This window comes from Vulpes lagopus, chromosome 6 (genome assembly GCF_018345385.1).
Source record: "Vulpes lagopus strain Blue_001 chromosome 6, ASM1834538v1, whole genome shotgun sequence".
Classification (NCBI taxonomy): domain Eukaryota; kingdom Metazoa; phylum Chordata; class Mammalia; order Carnivora; family Canidae; genus Vulpes; species Vulpes lagopus.
The window spans coordinates 107,693,440-107,715,575 of record NC_054829.1 but is presented as its reverse complement, the minus strand read 5'-3'; the positions used below and the strand labels follow the sequence as shown (position 1 = coordinate 107,715,575).

The window sequence follows — 22,136 nt, the reverse complement described above, 5'->3', positions numbered from 1 at the left end:
ATGCCTCAGTTACAGGTCTTAGCATATTGTTCTAATAGTTGACTTTCTTGTCTGTTTTTTCATTAGACTGGATGCTTTTTACGGGCAAGAAAATTCCTTGTCCCTCTGTTTCTTAACTCTTAAATTTGTAATAGATTTTTTGGATTTGAACTCTGTAGTGTGCCAAACCCACTGTGATATAAAGCTGTATTTTCATTAGTGATTTCCAAATGATTATTGAAAAAACATACTCAGTGCTTAATACTTTATAAAATGTTTATAATATATACATATTGCCAAATTCAGGAAATACTGAATACTTTTTAGAAGGAAATAAACCTTGATAATTATATAATCTAAATATACTTAATATTTCATTTCCTTTGTTTTTTTATTTAGAATTTTTATAAGTTGACATATGTACTTTTATATTTAATATTATATTTAAAGCATTTACCATGTTATTCAATATTATTAAAAATTATTTAATTATTCTATTATTGGAAATTAGGTTGTTTCCAATATTTGCTTTTATGTATAACTTGTCATGAACTTCCTTCAATATGTCTTTATTCTCATCTGTGACTATTTCCTTCAGGTTAAACAGCTATACATTTAGTAGTCGTTTTTCATGTTTTGAATTATCTTCCAAAGAGTTTATACCAGTTTATCCTTTTTTGTAGCTTTGTGTGTGAGATCCTTCTTGCCATACTCTTAGCAGAATTCTCTTTAAAACAGGACAACTTAGACAACATAAAAAATAGTTCTGTTTTAATTGGTATTTCTTTTAGTAGCTTGAATATTTATTTCATATTTTATTATTCATTTATATGCCACTTATAATTTTTATATTCATATTATTTGTCCATTTTCAATAAAAGCTTAGGTGTCCTTTTTATGAGTTTGAGTGAGTTTTTAATATATAATTATTTTAATATAGTAATAAATGGGTCATTGTTGATATAAGCATTTTTCTCAGTTTGAATTGTCTTACAATCTTATGGGCTTTTGCTCTTTAGCAAGCTTCATATTTTATGTAGATAAATTTAACCAACATACCCTAATGATCAATTTGTTTCTAAATTTAGAAAGTGTTTTTCCATCCTGAGATCAGTCATTAATCCCATCCATTTTCTGATTTTCTTTTTAAAAAATAAAACTTAATTTTAATGGATGATAGTTTAAAATTGTGATCCAACTTACTGTGTTCCTCAGAAGTATAATTTCCCCAAAACTTTTGGGCAATTAATCTATATACATTAGTTTACAATGCTTCTTTTCCATCTATTATGATCTTTTTTATTTTAGTGGTTTTAAGGTAGTCTATAATATTGCTGATTTGTTTGCCCATTCTTAAAACAATATTTACAAATGTTTTATGGATGCTTGAAAAGAAGGCATATTCACTGTTAGTGGGAAAGAGGCACACATGTATCCATGTATTAACCATTTGTTTCAGGTCATTCAAATGTTACAGGATTTTTTCTCAGACAGTGACCATGGTTCTTTGGTCACGCCCCTTCAAAGAATGAAGAGATAGACCATCACCCAATTACCCTATCCTCCCACCCACCTCCCCTTCTACAACCCTCTATTTAAAAAAGAAAGAAGAAAAAGGAAAGAAAGAAAGAAGAAGAAAGAAAGAAAGAAAGAAAGAAAGAAAGAAAGAAAGAAAGAAAGAAAAGAAAGAAAGAAGTGGACCAGACAGAGTGGTGGGCAGCAAAGCAAGTTCTATTGAGTGACAGTAAAGTACTGCTACAAAGCGACTGAAGAGGGAGGGGACCTGAAAGGGTAGTCCCTGGAGTTTCTAAATCTGGGGGTTTTTATAGGCTTGTTGGCTGGGCTGTTTTAATCTGATTAACCCTCCCTGTGCTTGTCATCCAATCAGGTTTTTGTCATCTATCACATGGGAAAGGGTGGAGGGCTCCTTCCAAGTTGGTATAAAATCCTTTTATGGATGGTTTCCTCTTGGGATGGGGGGTTGTCCCTGCCTACCTGCCTTCCAACCATCCTTCATCAAATACCTTTAGAAATAAGGTAAGTGATATGAATGTGCTGAACAGCCAAAAGCAATTCATTAGGAAGTGATGCCAGTGAGCTTGGTCGGGAGAGCACATACCTGGCCTAGAGATACAAAGTCAAATATTATAGATAGATAGATAGATAGATAGATAGATAGATAGATAGATAATAGATAGATAGATAGATATAGATACAATTCCTCAACCCCAGGTATGTTTATAGGGTTAATTTGGCTTCTTTTCTCTACATAATCCAGTATGACTAATTACTGGGAGAAGGAATTTTTTTTTAAAACAAAACAATTGGGACACCTGGGTGTCTCAGTGGTTGAGTATCTGCCTTCAGCTCAGATCTTGATTCCCAGGGTCCTCAGATAGAGTTCCTCATTGGGATCCCCATGGGGAACCTGCTTCTCTCCCTCTGCCTATGTCTCTGCCTCTCTCTCTGTGTCTCTCATGAATAAATAGATAAAATCTTAAAAAAAAATAAAACAAGACAATTGTAACAGTCTTTACTTTCTGAGAGGAGGAAAGAATGATGTATATATTTTATTGGGAAAGAGATAAGGAGTAAGGAGAGGAGAAGGGAAAGATTGAACTATCAAGGCTTCTATTAGTTCTTCTATATTTAACAAACTGTGAGGTCATTTGCTTATCAGAGCATATGATCTAATCTTTGGACTTTTGGAAAGCTAAATTACTGTGTGAATAAATAGTGGTGAGGCCTGGGGCTAGCTCTTAGGGGTGTGGAGGGAGAAATTAGACACCTTGCCTTTATTGAGAAGTAAAATGATGAGAGGTTGTGCCAATATGTATTTAGGTTTAAATAATACTTTACAAATAAATAGACTGCTATCTAAAGGGGAAAAAATTCCACTGGTGCCAGATGAGATAACCTAGGTACACGAAGTACACGAACCACTTACCATAATATAAAGACATGCCAGGGGAAGGACCTGGAAGTGCTGGCTTGATCTCCCATGCCAGAGAATAGCCACAGGATAAGTGGAGAACTCACACATGAGGGAGGTCCATGAAAAATCAACTTTTCAATGCCTTTCATGCAAAGAGGCCACTATCTGCAGCCAGAAGAATGGCACAAACTGGAATAAACCAAGAGGGAGTCTGTCACAGTGAGGGAACACTGAAGGGGATTTTTGGGTGGAGAGAAAAAAGACAAAGAAGAGGATTTTGGTCTGTTCTTGTTTTGTGTAAATCCCAAATAAGCACTGTTTATTAAAGGGTGGATCTCAACTGGGTGGAGTATAAGCCTAAAATTTTATTTTTCTCTAATCAGTGCTTTCAACATTTATCAAATCCTCCACTTCATTCTCTAAAAGGGTTATAGACAGAGTCCATAATCTTTAGACATTCTCAGATTTAAAAACTCAACCTAATTAAGTTTAAAATTATCTTCATACTTGATCTAAAGTTTTGCTTCATCAAATTACTTCTTAAAATAATGATTCAAGGGTTTTTAAGTGAGAGATTAACATGGACATTTCTTGTACCCCCTTACCTCTAGACAAGAGGAAAATGGACTGAAGAGTTAAGTTTTTTAACTGAGCATGTTATCCTTTTTTTGTTGGCTTGTACTGGTTTATGCTGCTCCTCTGGCTATTTCTGACAGGCTGCTGATGGTGGCCTTTCTGTGTGAAAGTCATTGAAAGTATTAATTTCTCATGGAGGGGCATGTATGAGTTCTTCGCACCATCCTGTGAGATTTTCCTGTGGCTCATTTCTCTGGCACGTTGCATCTTCTCTGGAACAAACATTTTTAATTTTTCCTACTCAGTTCCCATCCACAGTGATATATACCATAGCCTCTCCATATGGAGTCCCTTAGTCTAATCTAGTCTGCCTTCTTGGATGAAGTATTGGCAGAAAGATCTCAAGATTAGTTCCTTTTCTGGTATCGCCAGGACCTAGAAGAAATTCATAGATCCTTGGAACAGCAAATGCTGTTAAGGCTGCTCTACTGCCATCATCTCTCTTTTATTCATAGGGACAAGTCATCAAGTCTTAGCAGATAACCATTCCCCCAATGCAAGGCCACTTGACTCATTTTGGAGGAGCTAAAAAAGTTCTATTCAACAATCTCTAAAAGAACGCCCTCCTGCCATCTTGGCTTGAGGGCTGAGGAAGTACATTTTCCTATGAATACTACATTCACTAAAGCCCAATGACTTCAACAACCTTTCCTTCTCTGCTTCCAGTTAACTTTTTATATAGGTAGTTGGGGTGGAGTATGGTGGGAATGGGGCCTGGCTGAAGGTAGAAGGCTGATTCTTTAACTTTTCATTAGATTTTGTGAGAGATATTGATGCCCAGAGTCTCTTTAGAATATGATATAATAGCTTATTTTTGTCCTCAAGTTTGAAATCTAGTGAGGTTAGTGTACTTAACAAATTAAATTAATCAATTATACAGCTGCATACCTATGTTGCCTGAACAGTTCTACTCAGTATTGTTGCATAGAGAAAATCATGGACTAGAATAAGGTGGAATATCATATTCCTGTGGTCTGTGTAGGATCCAAGCAAGAGAATCATCTTGTTGCTCAGTGTCCTTGCCCTGCTTTTATTTCTGCCCTGGAGGGTTAAGCTGGTTCTTGTGGGAGGAGTCAAAAAATTTGAATCTTTTTTTGCAGATTAAACACAGAGCTTTCTAGAGTGTATGCTATGTGGTGCTAATAAACTTGTCCTCTAAATAAGCAAAACAAAACTAAACTAAAAACCACACAGAAAAACCCTCAAATCTCCCCCCAAACCAAAACAAAAATATTGATATTTGTATCATTTGCCAATTTACAAGGTGTAAATAATTTCACTATGTGGATTTCAACCTATTTAACCTACTTATGTGAAGTAACTGAATGGAGAGTAGGAAGGAAGTCCATATAATTGTCTCTTGTGAGCCAGTACAAGCTGGCTGCAGTGCATCTTTATTAGGTATGACTCTAGGAGTCTGATGGAAATTATGGTGGTAACTCTTCTGATATGTTCTACCCAGCTATTTGTTGGAGTTATCTGAGAGAGAGAGAGAGGGAGAGAGAGAAATAATTCTTTTCTGAGATGAGGCAAAATGAAGTAGGCCTGAAAACAGAGCAACAGGGAAATGTTTGGGCAGTTTTCCTGGGGGGAGCAGAGATATGTAACAAGGCAAGAAGCTAGATTTACTAGAAAGATGGGAGAAATTCACAGTGGTGGTATAGCTAAACACTAATGACATTTAAGAACAGTCTGCCTAGTATGTATAAGTAGGTTGCTTATCAGGGCTATAGTTCTACCTACTTTACTGTCCCAAACATTCACTTAGGTTGACTACAAACAAAAATGGCCTTTATGAGCTGGTGTTAGATAAATGAAGAAAAGGGTCTGTGTCCCACGTCTGGGCCAATGCATAGGGGATGAAGTAGAATGAAACAGAAGGGAAGAATCTAAAGAGTCTCAGAGGACAAGAATAAGGCTAGAGGGATTTTTGAGAAGGAAAGACATAGGAATTCTCAGAAATGTTGGGGAGGCCATTGAACCTTTGCCTGATGTGTAATGAGGGTGTTTACCAATTTTATTTCAGACAGAAAGTTTACCTTAACTGACATCTGGATATTATTTATTCTACTGTTAAAAATAATTATGACCTTATTTTTATTTATCTGATCTGCCAAAAGTTGTTACTCTGTGTTTCTATGATTTATTCATATATTTAATAGTCTTTTTTATATATGATTTTGTTACAGTATTTGTTTTAGGCATTAAAATTCATGGCAATTACAACTTATTTGTGGATTATCAAGGTAAATTTTCTTGTTGTTTACCCAAAAATATGGTGTGCTTTTTCATTTGTTCAGATCTGTTGTATCTCTCAGGCAATTTGGAAAATCTTTCTTTGCAGATCTTACAATTTTCTTTTAAACATTCCAAGGTGTCCCCTAATATTACTTCTCCCCTTCTTTCTCTGTAGTGAAGGCCCTGAATTTCAGCTGGAACATGTCTGCCCAGAATGGAGCCTTCATTTCAGCTTCCATTGCAGGTAAGCCTAGCTATTGACTAAATTTTGGACAAAGTAATATATGTGGAAGTGGTATATATAAGTTTTGAAAAGTGTTCTTTAAGGGAGAAGGTGTGTTCTCTCTTCTGTTTCTTGTGGTGAGAATGAGACAATATGGCTAGAGCAGAAACCAGAAAGGAGCCCAGGACTTTTAGAAGCCTGTGAAACAGTTATTCCAGTCTTGGATCCCTGACCAGCGGACGTTTCACATGAAACAATAACCAATTGTGTATCTAAGCCACTGTTTATTTGAGCTCTGTGTTGCATGCAGCTGGACCTAATGGTCATTTATTTACTAAGCATTAAAAAAATCTTTATTGTTATTGTAAATGCAATATTTTTCCCATTAGATCTTCTGATTGGTCATTTTTTTACATACAAAATGTATTGATACATTCACCTTAGACCTTACTATGTGACTGAATTTTCACATTGTTTGTAGCAATTAGGGAACAAGGATGGAATACAGAAAAAAGAGGAGGCATGAGCTTATGTGATAACGTTAGCATTTAAAACCTATTGTGGCAGGGGGCAATGTTTCTTATAACAATAGTGGAGATGATTTTCATTTGTTAACTGCCACAGTAGTTTCATAGGACAAGAATGACAGGCTCATGACAGCTAACTACCAAGGCACATCATGAAGACTAAAAAGCTTACAGAGCAGCATTTATAGAGAGCCACCTGTACTGAAAATTAGGCCTGAAATTTGATTATGAGACTGGCAGAGTTATAAGAGATTGAATTCATAGTTCCAACTAGTTCTCTGTGGTAAGGACAAAGACATGGAATGGAGATATTTGAGTAGATGCTCTGGAGAACTACAAACCCACAGATTCCCGTGAGTCCTCCAGAAGGGAAGCTAACTCACCTCCCTCTTGTTAAAGGATAGGAGTGTCCCACTGCATGGAGGCAAAGACCTTATCTGAAATAGATTTCTTGAAAAAGATGTTTAATCTCCTCAAGATCTTTCACTAGTTTTTTTTTAGTTTTTTTTTTTTTTGTATTTGTTTGTTTGTTTGTTTCTAAACCAATAGAGCCAGACCTCAGCATGGTCTTTCTAGGGGACTATTACCTCTTCAGGAGACATTTACTGAGAGCTGTGGCTCATATTTATCAGCAGGAATCAGAACAAAAACAAACAAAAATCATGTGTGAGGATGGATCTTGAAGATGCTCATCTAGGAGGGACAGAGTATAGAGCTGAGTATAGCTTTGTCTTTCATTTTTTTCTTCTCTTTCCATCAAACTTTTTTTGCTAGAAGTGTTATTTGGTTTTCCTACTGGAATCTAGGTATTAGGTTTTGGAGTCAGGTGTTTATGATGATTGGAATTTGCAAGGAGTACTACACTTGGATGATAGGAAAGTGAAGAAAGGAGATGACTTATGTATCAGAAGAGCTGATAGATATATTAAAGGATTGGTAGTCCAATGAAGCCAAACCACTGCTTGAAGTGAGAGGTTGAACAAGTGAGGTGGAACGAGAAGCAGTTGTGGGAAGAAAACAAGATATTTGATTGAATATTTTTGAAGATGAAGCAATTAGGAATTGTGACAAGGACTGGATACCAATCTGAATATCTGACTTGGAAGTGAAAGAGAAGGTTACATGGAACCAGTAGGCCTGGAAAGTGAAAGGGCTGGGTTTGTTAGAACAGCAAAATCCTTCCAGAAGATTATAGGATTTAACATGGAGAGAAAACTGGGCCAGACAACAAAGACCTTTAGTTCATCTGATGATAGTAAGAAGAAGGAATGAAGAATGTAATAAAATTTCCTGAATCTTAAAGAGCAGGTTTTCTATTCCAGGAGTCTGGAAACAAAGGTACATTCCTTTGAGTTCTGAATCCACAGAAATATAGTGGAAGAGAAAATATTTTCTTCCTGTGTTCTTTTGGATAGGAAAATATTTTTTTTCTTCATCCAGTCAGATGAGTCTTGTTGTTTGTAGAAATAACTTCAAAATTTCAGCAATATCATTTCTGTCAATATGAACACATTTCAAATGTAAAGTTGTGAGAAGCCAATTCATGGAGCTGCCAACCCACTGCCATTTTAAATGGAAGTTTAAATAAAATCATTATATATGTCAGTACATTATATATATGTCAGTGGAAAGCTATATTTAGTTTATATAAATGTTAAGGGTTTATAATGTTCTTCACCTATCAATGGCTTAAGCCAAAGTGATGCCAATACAACTGAACAACTTAATAAAAAATTCAAAACCATTTCTTTTAGGACAAATCTGGTTATTCAAGTTGACCAATCTGTTAATTTCAATACCAGTTTAAGAGCATAATTTTTTGGCCTTTCAAAGTTTTCCATGACAGCTGTTTTCTTTCATTTGTTTCTATTTTTGCCTGTTACTCCCTGAAAACAATAAACAGAAAATTCTGAAACAGATGGCTACTATTGTATTTTGTAGTTTATTTTTAAAATATGCAACCCCAAACATCTGCCATAATCTGGAACTAGTTTTCAGAAAATGAATTTGACTCGATATTTAATGTGGATCCAATTGAAAAATGATAATGATGTATATAGTGACTAGACAAACACTAAGGTGAGCATTTTGCTTTTGTGAAGGCATCTGAAGAAGTTTCTAAAGGTTTTATTTTATTTTTTAGTTAATTCTACCCTTGTATAAATAATCTATTGAATTTCAATTAGTCTTTGTACTTGCATTTGTTTTCTTTCCAGAAAAATCCCTACATTTGCCCGCTATTTTCTCACCAAAGCATACTTTATTTTATAGGTCTAGCCACATTAGAAAGCTAAGGTCCCTATTATTTCTAAATTAGCCCCACTGTCCCAAAATTTAATATATGGACCTCAGTAAGATGATCAGGATATATGTTTAAATAATTATCTGCTCCCAAGTTTACTTATTAACAAAATACATGCTTTTTCTAAGATTATCTTGAGAAATGCTGATATATTCAGACAATACCTAGACCATCATTTTTTATCACTTTGAGGTTTAAAGTTCTCTATTGGTGTTCTAGAAAACTGAGAGAACTTGCAAATCAGAGAAGTGTTGACTTATTATTCTTAGAGAAAATAGAAATACTAAAGAGATATTTAGTTAGGATTTCAGCAAGATTGCACTTGTGTTAACATAATGCAGCTCATCTAATAAATATGTGAATCACATATGTGCATGTTTTAATATATTTTTTATTCTGATATTTTAAATTAATTGATTCTTTTAGCAAATACTTATTGAAATCTTACTATATTTCAGAATGCATAGATGTTAAATATGTGAACAAACCAGACAAAGTTTATTCAAATGGGAAGATAGATAATAAATAAATGTACAAATAGTATAATTTTAGAAAATCACAAATGCTAAGAAGAATTCCTTTTATTGAATTAGCTTGGCTTCTTGTGGCCACTTCCTTTACAATGTTCAGAAACCACCAACTGATGGCCTGTTTTACATAATTAACTAGGATCAATACAAAGCTTTCCAGTTTCAATTCATGTTTCTTATTTACTTCTGTTTTTTGTTTGTTTGTTTGCTTTTGTAAATTGAGACATTTCTCAATCTCTAGTATTCAGTGATAGATATATTACAATTTTATTTGTAAGTTATTTCAATATCTCGGGTTGTAACGTATTAGAGTCAAAAGCATAGAAATAATTAGGATCTGTTGTTCGCTTACCTGTATTGTTGAAAGTAGGCATAGTCTAGGGGAGAGAGTGATATTTATCTTCTGAATATTGGAGTTTTCCCAAAGGTAAATAATCCATCATTCTCTTTGGCCTGCATTCTTTACGTACATTCAATATAATTGTGAATAACTGTTTTATTTAGCACGAGAGCAGAGTGTGTACACAACAATGTTTTATCCATTGCTTAGGCTGTGGTTTTGGCTAATACCAATTACCAATGGGCCCCAAAGGCCAGGAAACCAAGTGATACAGAGATGATAACCACTAATTGTACATTCATGAAGCTTCTTTTGTTTATTTCCTAGTATAAATGAAGGGCAATTCTGAGTTGAGGCTGTTCTGAACGGTAAATGTGGTCTCTTGAAGATGTCTCATAGTTCCACCTTACCTTAAATTCATGGTCTAATTGAGTTTCTGTGTGTTAAATATAATTCACAAATGTATTAATCCTCTCCTTTGAAAGTAGTGTTATGGAAAATTTGGTGCAAAGTTCCTGTTTGTTGATCTCTTGTATTACCACATGGAACATAATACATATGTTTGTATGCTGCCCTTTTTATAGAGTTAAATTTCTCTAATTTTCCTGTAAAGTTAATTGATTTAATGTCATTACACCAATTCAAATAAATCGATAATCTGCCTATCGGTAATGGAATGCATTAACAAATTATTTATCATTAAAATGAGCATCAGCAAACTAAAGTTATCATCTCTTATTTTTTCATAATACTTTTGGCTTTAGTCCTCTTTTTGAGGTAATTGAGTGGCCTTTTGTAATGATTGATTTAGGCCATTAATGACAAGTCCAACTAGGTTTTGGTTCATCCATCTTCTCTTAGTCCAGGCAAAAATGCTACTACAAATAAACATCATGTCTGAGTGATTTTTGACATAAAGAACTCCAAGGAGTCTTCTGTCTTGTTATATGTTTGTCTCTTCATCTACCTGACAGGAATGACATAGCTCCAAGTAGGACCTCTGGACCCTGAATTTAGCATGTCCAAAAACCTGTGAGATAACCTTTTTTTTGGGCACTACTTGACACCTTGAAATTCTGGTACAGTTTCAGGGGTCCCTAAGGCTATCTGGGTGTAGGTGAAAAATGACATATAGAAACACAAATCCTTACTATAATACCACACACAGAGGCTTGTAAGTGTGCATTTCTGCATGATGTCTCTGCATGTGGAAAGTGACAAAAGCAGTAGGAGAAATTGTGCTAATGGGGTACCACCATCTCTGATGACAGTAGTTTCAAATATGCCATTTCCTGGCTGTGACAAAAAGTGATTTTTAAAAAAAAGTTTCTGTTTCAAAGAGGGTGTGGATATGTCATGGATGAACTGGCATCATATTGACAGGCAGATTTTCCAGTGCACATTGGACTGAATGCTCCCTGTTCCTGCTTTCATTTGATTCTCTTGAGGATTCTGTTCTTGTCTCTGCAGGAAGGTATTAATTATCCTCCACTTGTACCTCCTGTGCCTCTAAAAGCAAAAATACCCAAAGCAAGGTTCTGAGTAATTTGAGAAACTCCTTCAAAAAGTAGAAATCCAGCAACTTTATTAGCATGACTAAAATCATTACATGACTAAAATCATTACAATTCTGTGCATGTCTGCTGTGCTTTTGAAGGGTAAACTCTTTTTCTCCTAAGCCTTCTGGTAACTGTCATCATTATAAAACATTTTTTTCTTTTATAACTCAATCAATTTTTTCTTAGATATTCACACAAAATTGGAACCAAACTTGAAATTTGGGCTGGAAATTGTGAGATAAATTTAATATCTGGGGCAGCCTGTGTGGGTCAGTGCTTTAGAGCCACCTTCCGCCCAGGGCATGATCCTGGGGACCCGGGATCGAGTCCCACATCAGGCTCCCTGCATGGAGCCTGCTTCTACCTCTGTCTGTGTCTCTGCCTCTCTCTCTATCTCTCTCTCTTGTGAATAAATAAATAAATAAAATCTTTTTTAAAAAATTAATATATGAAAAGTTTGATGTTTACATTCTTGCTGCATTTAAATATGATGAAACTACTACAAAGGAAGATAAGTTTTTGGATTCATTTTGGTACAAATGTCTGAAGTTTTCCCTGTGTCTCCCCATTTTCTGAAGTTTCCAAAAAGAGATCACTTCCAAGCAGCTTGTAAGGATCTCGCTACCTTAAATTCACACTTCATTCTATGCCATTCATCTGCCGGAGTGTTTCCCTTAAGTATTATTTAGACCAGGTCACTCTGCTGTTCAGTGTCCATTACCTAGTGTCTAATGCAAACATAATGCCCTGTCAGGACCTTCTATAATTTGGGCCTATCACACTGTGACATCTGGTTAATAGCCTTTTTAATTCTAGTGACATTTCTGCCTAATTATTAGGAACCGTTCAGCAATAATCATACCACTTGTTTCCATAACATTTGATTTTACCAGATAAGTTCTATTTCTCTGAAATATATACTTGTCAATGTAAAAGAAATCATTTAACTTTTTCAAAGTATACCAAAGTCTTGGTCATGAAACTGCAACGACTAGATCTTGGCTCAATAAATCTCTATTCCACTTCTCAGACATGTGTTCACTTTAAGTTGAATGTGTACACCAACCCAAAAGAGATGTACAAGACTATTCAAAGAAGCATTACTTGTAATGATCCAAAGGCAAAGTAGTCTCTTATAAGTATAGATAAAATTTATAGTCTATAATTTAGCTAGATTAAAAAAATCAATATTCAAAAATCTATAGAAATGCTTTGAATTAGAAAGAACAATTTAAAAATTATAACAAAGATATCTTATTTGAAGTAACAATAAAAGAAATTTAATAAGCAAGGTATTCCTATATGGAAAAAAATTACATTATTGGAGAACTTTATATAAAGTTGAAACAACTGCAGAGTCATAATATGTTTCCCAGGGGAAAGAGTTAATATTATAAAAACATAACATTTCATAAAAATATTATTTCAGTTGGAATTTCAGTGGAGTGAAATTTTCATTTACTAGAATAAGATAAATGAAGTCAAATTTCATATCAGAGTATTATTGGCTGAGAGTAGCTATGCCAGTTTGAAAAAGGGCCTAGAGTACTCCCTTTACCAGATAATAACCGCTACAATAATTATTTAATTCAATTGCTTGTTCAAGGTAGTCTAATTGCTATAAACAGCAACCCTTGAAATTTAGTGGCCAAACACAATTATTTCATATCCTTGTAATGGGTGGTGTGGGGTGGGAGGCTCTTTTCCAACAGTCAGACAAGAATATGCTGTATTAGTCAGGAGACAGAAACTCTACCAGTAATTTGAACAGGGAAATGGTAAATTGAAGGTTTATGAACTAGGGGGAATGAACCATTAAGTTATAGAGAGAACTCTAAAGAATAGAGGACTAGCAAATATAGAAGCAGTTTCTACCTCTAGGGCTGAGGCAGAGTACTCAAGGAACAGACTTGGAAGAGCCTCCCCTTCAGTCTCTGAAAGCTGAGAGTCAGAGCTCTTTAGAGAGCATGTGCTTGTGGCCCATTGGAAGGTGGGCAGGTTTGCTGAGCTGCCACAGTCTGGCGCTGGCAAGCAGAAAGCTACCCACTATGTTAGACTCAGTAAGAAGCTGCCTGCTTGTGTGCCAGGGAAACTTGTGGGCAAGTGAGAGCCACTAGGTGTCCGGCACACCGTTGCAGTGTCCTGCAAGAATCAATAGGACAAACTACCTCAGAATCAGGATGAGAATCCCATTCCTCTTAAAGGGTCCCTCTAACACCTTCTGCTGACAAACTTAGCCTTGTGCCACCTAGCAAAGGAGAAGTGTTTGTTTATTGGATCTAAACTTTAGTGTAACAAAGCAGGGCAAAGAGGGGTAGATTTGGCGCGGAGAGGCAAAACATTGATAGACCAGCAAACCTGTATTCTTTGTCTTATGGCTTTTCCTTTTCTCCTGAAAGTCTTCATCCATCCAGTGATTGGCAAAAAGATGGAGAAGTCTCACTTTTTTTAAACTTGCTTGATGAGTAATTACTAATCATATGGCTTCACCTAAATGCAAGAAGAATGAGGGGCACCTGGTAATTCAGTAGGTTAAGTGTCTGCCTTCAGCTCAGGTCATGATCCCAGGGTCCTGAGATTGAGCTCCATATCTGGCTCCCTACTCAGTGGGGAGTTTGCTTCCTCCTCTGCCCCTCCCCCGCCTGCTCCTGCTTTCTCTCTATTTCTCTCAAATAAATAAATAAATTTTTTTTAAAAAAATAAATGCAAGAAGAATGAGAAATGTATTCTAGTGGTATATCCAGGAAGATGAGGAAAACACAGATACTGATGAGCAATTGTTCTCTCTACCACAACCTATAATCAAAACAATATGTTACCACCCTAGAAAAAGACAACTAGATCAGGCAAGTAGAATAGAGGAAAGATCCATGCATATTAAATAGTCAATTTCAAATTTAAAAATATATATATTCATTGGCTCTTTGAAAATCTAGCTTAAAATAAGAAATAAAAGCTCTATTTTGGAAAGATATTTATATAAGGCTATTTACCATAGAACTTTTTTGTAATGATTTACAAACACGTAAACTAGCAAAACAAACCCATGAATGTTCAAGCTGAATCAGTTGTGGTGTATCATCCTAGGGGATATAATTCTATAATTTAAAATGAGTTAGATTCATATTTATGAACTAGATGAATGTTTATGTTACATGAGTGATGCAATGTATTTGATACAATTCCATTTTTGTAAAAATAAATCCTCTTTAGAATTGTGTGTACAAAAAAAAAAAGAATTGTATGTACATATCTGCTTCTATATATTTGTATGGTCAAGGAGAAAAATGCTAACATTGATTACCCAGGGTAGGAGGTGGAAAAAGAGACAAGGAAGTCATTAACTCTTTTTTCATTCAGTTTAGCTTGTTTCATTCATAAATTTCTTTTCTAAGACAAAATAATAAAATGTGAAATGAAAAAAATAAAACTCTCTATGATACAAATAAACAAATGTCTGCCGTCTGGAAACAGACAAGAAGCTGCCTCTTCTGAAATGTTGACACACAAATTTGAACTAGTTTCTTGACTTACCTTTACTTTGTCTTACAATAGTTCTCTACCTGCCTGTCTGTCTTTAAGTACTTGCAAGAGAGAACTGCTCTTAACAGGTAGATGACATTGCCGAAATAGTATTTGGGTGATAACTGTTTTTAGCTGAAATAATTCTGGATATACTTCTGTGGAACATGTGGGAAGGCAGTTTGGGTATAATGATACCTAGTGTGTGATATTCAGATTATGCTAATGTTTAATAATGATATACATACATATGTAAGTATGTATATATGTATATGCACATATACATATATATTTGTATTACCTTATAGAAATCTTTCTTTTTAAACATTTTTAAGTTAATTAATTTATTTAGTTTTGTCTTACAGCATCTTTATATCAGTCCTAAAAGGAAGAAGTTGCCCAGGCTGTCCAGGACCAGCTTTTAAAAGTGGAGTGCTATCCTACAGGTGTGAATGGATTTTCTTATCAAAATCTCATATTTCGATTAAAACTGTCTTCTGGGTAGAATAAGCTAGACCTTGGTAATTGATTTTGTTTATTGCGATAAAACATATATAGCATGGGCAGTCCTGGTGGCTCAGCGGTTTAGTGCCGCCTTCAGCCCAGGGCCTGATCCTGGAGATCCGGGATCGAGTCCCACGTCAGGCTCCCTGCATGGAGCCTGCTTATCCCTCTGTGTCTCTGCCTCTCTCTCTCTTTCTCTCTGTCTCTCATGAATAAATAAATAAAATCTTAAAATATATATATATATAGCATAAAAGTTACCATTTTAACCATTTTTCAGTGTATCATTCAGTGGCATTAAGTACATTCAAATCATTGTGCAAACATCACACCATCCATCTCCAGAACTTTTTTCATCTACCCAAAATTAAACTCCTTACTCACTTCTCCAAACTCCTGGAAGCCACGATTCTAATTTCTGTGTATAAATTTTGACTGCTCTAGGTACTTCATCAATGTGGTATATCATATAGGACATATCCTTTTGTGAGTGGCTTAAAGTGTTGTCTTCAAGGTCTATCCATTTTGTGGCATGTGTCAGAATTTCTTTCCTTTTTAAATTTGCATAATATTCCATCGTATGTATATACCACATTTTGTTTCTCCATTCACCCATCAATTAGCACTTGGGTTGCTTCTACCTTTTGGCTATTGTAAAAAATGCTGTTATCAACATGGGTAGTACAAATACCTGTTCAAGTAGCTGCTTTCTTTTTTAAAAACTTTCATTCCACTTTGTTAACATACAGTGTTCTATTGGGTTCAGGTGTACAATACAGTGTTCAACACTTCCATACAATACCCAGTGCTCATCACAGCAAGTGTACTCTTTAATCCCCCATCACCTAATTCACCCATTCTTCCATCCTCCACACCTCTGGTAACCATCAATTTGTTCTTTATAATTAAGAGTCTGTTTCTTGATTTGTTTCTCTCTTTTGTCCCCCTTTACTTGTTTGTTTGGTTTCTTAAATTCCACACTGGCGTGAAATCATATGGTATTTGTCTTTCTCTGACTGACTTACTTCACTTAAGCATTATACTCTCTAACTCCATCTATGTTACTTAAAATGGGAAGATTTCATTCTTTTTTATGGCTGAATGATATTCCATTGTATATATGCCACATCTTTATCCATTCATCAATTCATAGACACTTGGGCTGCTTCCAATAACTTAGCTATTGTAAATAATGCAGGTATAAATATAGGGGGCATGTATCCCTTTGAGTTAGTGTTTTTGTGTTCTTTCAGTGAATTCCCAGTAGTAAGGTAGTTTTATTTTTAACTTTTTGAGGAAACTCCATACTGTCTCCCATAATGGCTGTACTAATTTGCATTCCCATCAAGAGTGCATGGGACTCCTTTTCCTCCACATCCTCACTAACCCTTATTGTTTCTTGTGTTGTTGATTTTGGCCATTCTGACAGGTATGAGGTGATACCTCATTGTAGTTTTGACTTGCATTTCCCTGATGGTAAGTCATGATAAACATCCTTCATTTTAAAAAGATTTTATTTATTTATTTGAGAGAGAGAAAGAGGGGGGGATGGGGAAGAGCACAGAGAAATAGAGACAAACAGACTCTCTAGTGAGCATGGAACCCAATACAGGGCTCGATGCTGGGCCCAATCTCATGACCCTGAGATCATGACCTGAGCCAAAATCAAGAGTTGGACACTCAAATGACTGAGCCACCCAGCCGCCCTAATGACAAATGTCTTTTCATGTGTCTGTTGGCCATCTGTATGTCTTCTTCGTGTCTGTTCATGTCTTCTGCCCATTTTTTAATTGGATTATTTGGTTTTGGGGTGTTGACTTGTATAAGTTCTTTATAGATTTTGGATTGTAACTCTTTATCAGATATATCATTGGCAAAAATCTTCTCCCATTCTGTAGGCTGCCTTTTAGTTTTGTTCATTGTTTCTTTTGCTGTGCAGAAGCTTTTTATTTATCTGTAGTTTCAATAATTTATTTTTGCTTTTGTTTCCCTTGCCTCAAGAAGTATATCAAATAGCTGCTTTCAGTTCTTTTGGGTATATGCCCAGAAGTAGAATTGCTGGATCATGTAGTTATTCTACTTTTAATTTTTGAGGAATCACCATACTGTTTTCTATAGCAGCTGCACCATTTTACATTTCCACTGGCAGTGTACATTCCTTTACTTCCTTGCCAACACCTGTTTTTTGTTTGTTTGTTTACTTTTTGGATAATGGCCATCCTAATGAGTAAAATGGTATCATTGTGGTTTCGATTCACATTTTCCTAATGTGTAGTGATGCTGAGCATCTTTTCATATGCCTCTTGGTCATTTTTATATCTTTCTTGGAGAAATGTCAGTTCAAGAACTTTGCCTGTTTTTTAATTGAATTGTTTGGTTTTTGTTGTTATTGAGTTGTAGGAGTTAATGATAAATCTGGGTATTAACACTTTGTCAGATACATGATTTGCAAATATTTTTTTCCATGCAGTGTTCTGCCTTTTTACTCTGTTGAAAATGTCCTTTGATGCTGATAGTTTTTAGGTTTGGTAAAGCCCAGTTTATTTATTAGTTTTCTTTTGTTGCCTATGCTTGGTGTCATATCTGAGAAATATTTGCCAGATCCAATGTCATGAAGTTTTTCCCACTGTTTTGTTCTGAGGGTTTTATGATTGAGGTTCTACATTTAGATCTTTGATCTCTTTTGAGTTTATCTTTGAATATGGTGTAAGGTAAAGGTCAGACTTCATTCTTTTGCATGTGGTTATCCTATTTTCCCAAAACCATTTGTTGAAAAGTCTATCCTTTCATGAAATAAAATGACGTTAGTCCATACAGGGGAAAAAAATTTAAAAGGAACAGTACTAAAATAATAAAAAAAATCAAGTCATAGTTATTAGGAGATTTAAAAGCAACAAGTTTATGTTGATCATGTAAACATGATTTAAATGTTTTTTTACCCCTAATATTTTATGGCAAATGAGGAAGAAGTAAAGACTGATACATATTTTTTTTTTATCACATCACATTCTAGATACTTATATATGCTATTTCCTTTAATCTTCATAAACCTATATATAAGTGGCCAAAATAGAATTTGAACCCAGGTGTAACTCCAGACTTTTGTTTGTCTCATATAGTGTTGGAGTCATTTTAAATATATATGTGTGTGTGTATGTGTGTATGTATAACAAACCATTAAACATATTTTGAAAATGAAGTGTATATCTAAAATAGCAGAAATTAATTAATTTTGCAGAAAGTAGCTATACAGTTGATTATGAGGCTTGAGAATTTCTGTGCTAGTCATCCTTTCCAAAATGGCTGTAATATTTAGAATGCAGGGTCTTTTTTTTCCCCTTCTCAGATTACTTTGTGACCCTCTATTTCAATACATCATTGATAATTGCACTGAATTGGAGCTAATGGGAGACAGAGAAGCTGAAAGTGTGGTGTTCGAAGTTAGAGGTGGGTAAACACAGCCCTTTCACTTGAAGTAGTTGATGGAGCTTTGGAAGTACAGTCTTCAAACCTGACTGCCAAGTGATCCACTCTCAACATATCCCTCGGTTTATCTTCAGCTCTTCAGGCACTAGGCAGTATTTATGGGCAAATCAAAACAAAATGAGTGTCCTTGATTTTTCAAGTATGGATACATTTAGATGATTCTTTGAAATTTGTTCTTATCGGTTTGTATTGATAAAACTTTTTAAGAGAAAAAGCAACTTGAGTAAAGATTTTGATATCAGTCTTTTTCTGAGTGAAGCATTTATGTCAATCTAAGGGGAAGAAAGTGTTCGGAGGCTTGTCTTAAAAGGCTAGATAGGAACCCAGTGCCATTTGGTGCTAGGCCCCACTGACAGATTTACTGCCTGCTTGGAGCTGCGGCTGCAGTGTGATGGGAGTGGCAGGTGAGGGCCGCAAAGAAGAGGATTCCCATGCTCCGTGTATATGTGTAACTGGCGCATCCAGGGTCATGGAGGGGCATGCCTGTGTTTACAGTCAGGATTTGTGGTGAAAAAAAAAAAAGTTATTTTTCTCTTATTCCTATAGCAAAGAACTCCACATTTCTTGGCTAGGAGACATTTCCAAATGACCAAACCAAAAGCCAAGCATGGGGCTTTAGAAATGGGGAAATGATTCTTCCTTAGGCAAGTTCTATAGTGTAGAAAAAAGTCACAAATGCCCCCAAATTAAACTAATCTTCCCCCTCCCCCTGTTAAAAGACATTTGATGTAAATTAATGGCAGTTAGGGCATGGATATGATGTCTCCTGTAAGTAGCAGACTGTGCAGAATTTTGAACTTAGTTCATAATGAATTAAACATCAGTCTAAAAACTATCCTAGGTAATTGCTAGAGACCTACTACTGAAGTGCAGTAATGCTACCTGAATGTAATATAAATGGTAAATGCATCTAGTTCAGACAGAAAAAGGACTATTTCAGTAAGTGGAATTATAGATTCAAAGTATTTTACGGACAGAGGATTGTGTGTAAGTGTGCATAGGCCGAAATTGGAGCTAACGTGCCAGTGCAAAGAGAATTCTCCCCAAACAGTGTTGGAAAGCACTTCTTTCAGTCTGTGTTAACACTTTGTGTGTGTGTGTGTGTGAGAGAGAGAGAGAGAGAGAGAGAGAGAGAGACACAGAGAGAGGGAGAGAGAGAGAGAGCATGTGCAAGCCAGCAGGGGGAGGGGCAGGGGGAGAGAGAGAATCTTAAGTAGGCTCTATGCTCAGTGTGGAGCCAGACTTGGGGCTCTATCTCATGACCCTGAAATCATGACCTAAAGATCAAAATCAAGTCAAACACTTCACTGAGTAAACCACCCGAGCACCCCAGTATGCGTTAACATTCTAAGATGCTCTATACACTATTTACTTTCTGAAAAAAAGAATAATTTGACCCAATTAATTAGGGAGCATCTTTACCCCCCACCCACTATTTAAACATATCTTCAATATTTAGAGTTGGTAATTTGGTAACTAAGTTGATAGCTAATCTTTGGAAGTTAAAAATACCTTCAATACTTTAAATTGGTAGCTAATTAGGGAACAAATTGTTCGAAACAATTGTGTAGTCAAATTTGCTGGTAACTATTCTGTTACAGATACCAAATGTCTTAATCCTAGTTTCTTTTTTTTTTTTTAAACAAATTTATTTATTTATTCATGAGAGACACAGAGAGAGGCAGACACAGGCAAAGGGAGAAGCAGGCGCCCTGCGAGGAGCCTGATGTGGGACTCAATCCTAGGACCCCGGGATCACGACCTGAGCCAAAGGCAGATGCTCAACCACTGAGCCACCGAGGTATCCTAATCCTAATTTCTTTATTTTAATTATCAGTTGCTAGATTACCTGATCCTGTCAGGCATCCACCAGGTCTCATTTCTTTCTGAATCCTTAGTACCCAGTCTGGAACCTGTCTCATAGATGCTTAGTGAGTGCGTATTAAATCTGTGTTTAAAAGGAAACTTCTTGGGCACTTGTGCCACTGCATTTGTTCTTTTGAATCCTGAACACCTAAAGCGATTTTCACTTTGTGGTGCACTTAAAATGTTTATGTTTGCTTTGATGTGCCTGGAGAAGCAGCAGTACTGATTTTGCTTGCTGATAGGTGGATGTGTTGTGGCAGGGTACATTTTGAAATCATTTGATAATAATAAGGAACTGCTGCTAGGAATGGGAGTATGCAGAGCAGCTGAGTTAAGTTTTAATGAACTTTTATATTTAACACTTGGAGTGTATATCTTGGTGTGGTAGGCAGGGATGATATTACAAGTTAATGAGTTATGAGGAAACTCCTGGATGCAGAAGAAAAAGACCTAGACCAAGAACTTAGGGAAACTCAATTGAGCTATCTCTTGCTTAGGGTCTGTAATAAAATAAAAAATAAAAAATAAACTAACTTGGCATTTTTCACACTACATTGTGATTATCTGTTTATGAATGAGGTTTATTTTCTATTTTTTCTTCAAATCTCTCTTAATAGTGTGTGAGGTTTGCAATGTCACCTAACATACCTAATTTATCTTTATCCACTATTAGTGCCTGACCTTAATATATCCTCAATAATTAGCAATTAAAACAATAAAACAAGTGAAAGTAAACAGAATCTTATAGTGAGTATTGGAAAACTAAATTTGAATGTGTGTGTGTGCATGTGTGGAATATATATTATTTTTAGTATAGTATCCATATAATGATGTTGGTGTAAAAGTTTTGTTTTGGGCTTTTGTTTATAGTAAAATAACTTTCAGTGCAATAAGGTAGTTGAAAAATTAAATGAAGATAAATTCAAGATCAACTGTCCAGGATCTTGAGAGTTCTCAACACTGATATATTGCAATGTGCCAAAAGGTTTGTATCCCAATGATCTTAGTTTTGTGATTCTCGGAATGCTTATTCTTTATGGACTTATATTGCTCCCACATGTTAAAAAATTTGAAAAAAATACAAATATCATGTAGAATGACTTCAATGTTGATGAAGGAGGAATGAGACTTAAAACCATTTATATACTGTACTATGAGGAGAAAGCTCAGAGCATCTTACATTTTGTTGTTAGTGGAGGCTAATAGTACATGGCATCACTGTATGAGTGCCCTCCCATGCAAAAATAACTCAAAGCTTAGGGCACAATAAGAGTGCATAGATGATTTGACTAGGATACACATGCTTCTTAATAGGCTGTCTGTTCCTAAAAAAAAAATTAAAAAAAAAAAAAGAGTTAAGCATTTTTAAGCATGTTTCTTTCAGAAGCTGAGAAAATGGAATGGAAAAAGGGAACTTGCCTTTTCTCACTAGCCATGGACCTTGAGGGCATAGAACTGTCTATTTTTTACTGCACTAAATCTATTTCAG

The 22,136-nt window shown here is 35.5% G+C and overlaps 1 long non-coding RNA gene across 7 annotated transcripts in view; it reads left to right on the top strand.

The window, feature by feature from the left end:
• Positions 1 to 22,136, top strand: part of LOC121493154 — a 399,396-nt gene that overhangs the window by 365,261 nt on the left and 11,999 nt on the right. For all 7 annotated transcript variants that reach the window (XR_005988392.1, XR_005988389.1, XR_005988391.1 and 4 more), the window contains 2 exons: positions 5,964 to 6,032; positions 15,157 to 15,237. This is a non-coding gene — a long non-coding RNA (uncharacterized LOC121493154). The remainder of the gene's footprint in view (positions 1 to 5,963; positions 6,033 to 15,156; positions 15,238 to 22,136) is intronic.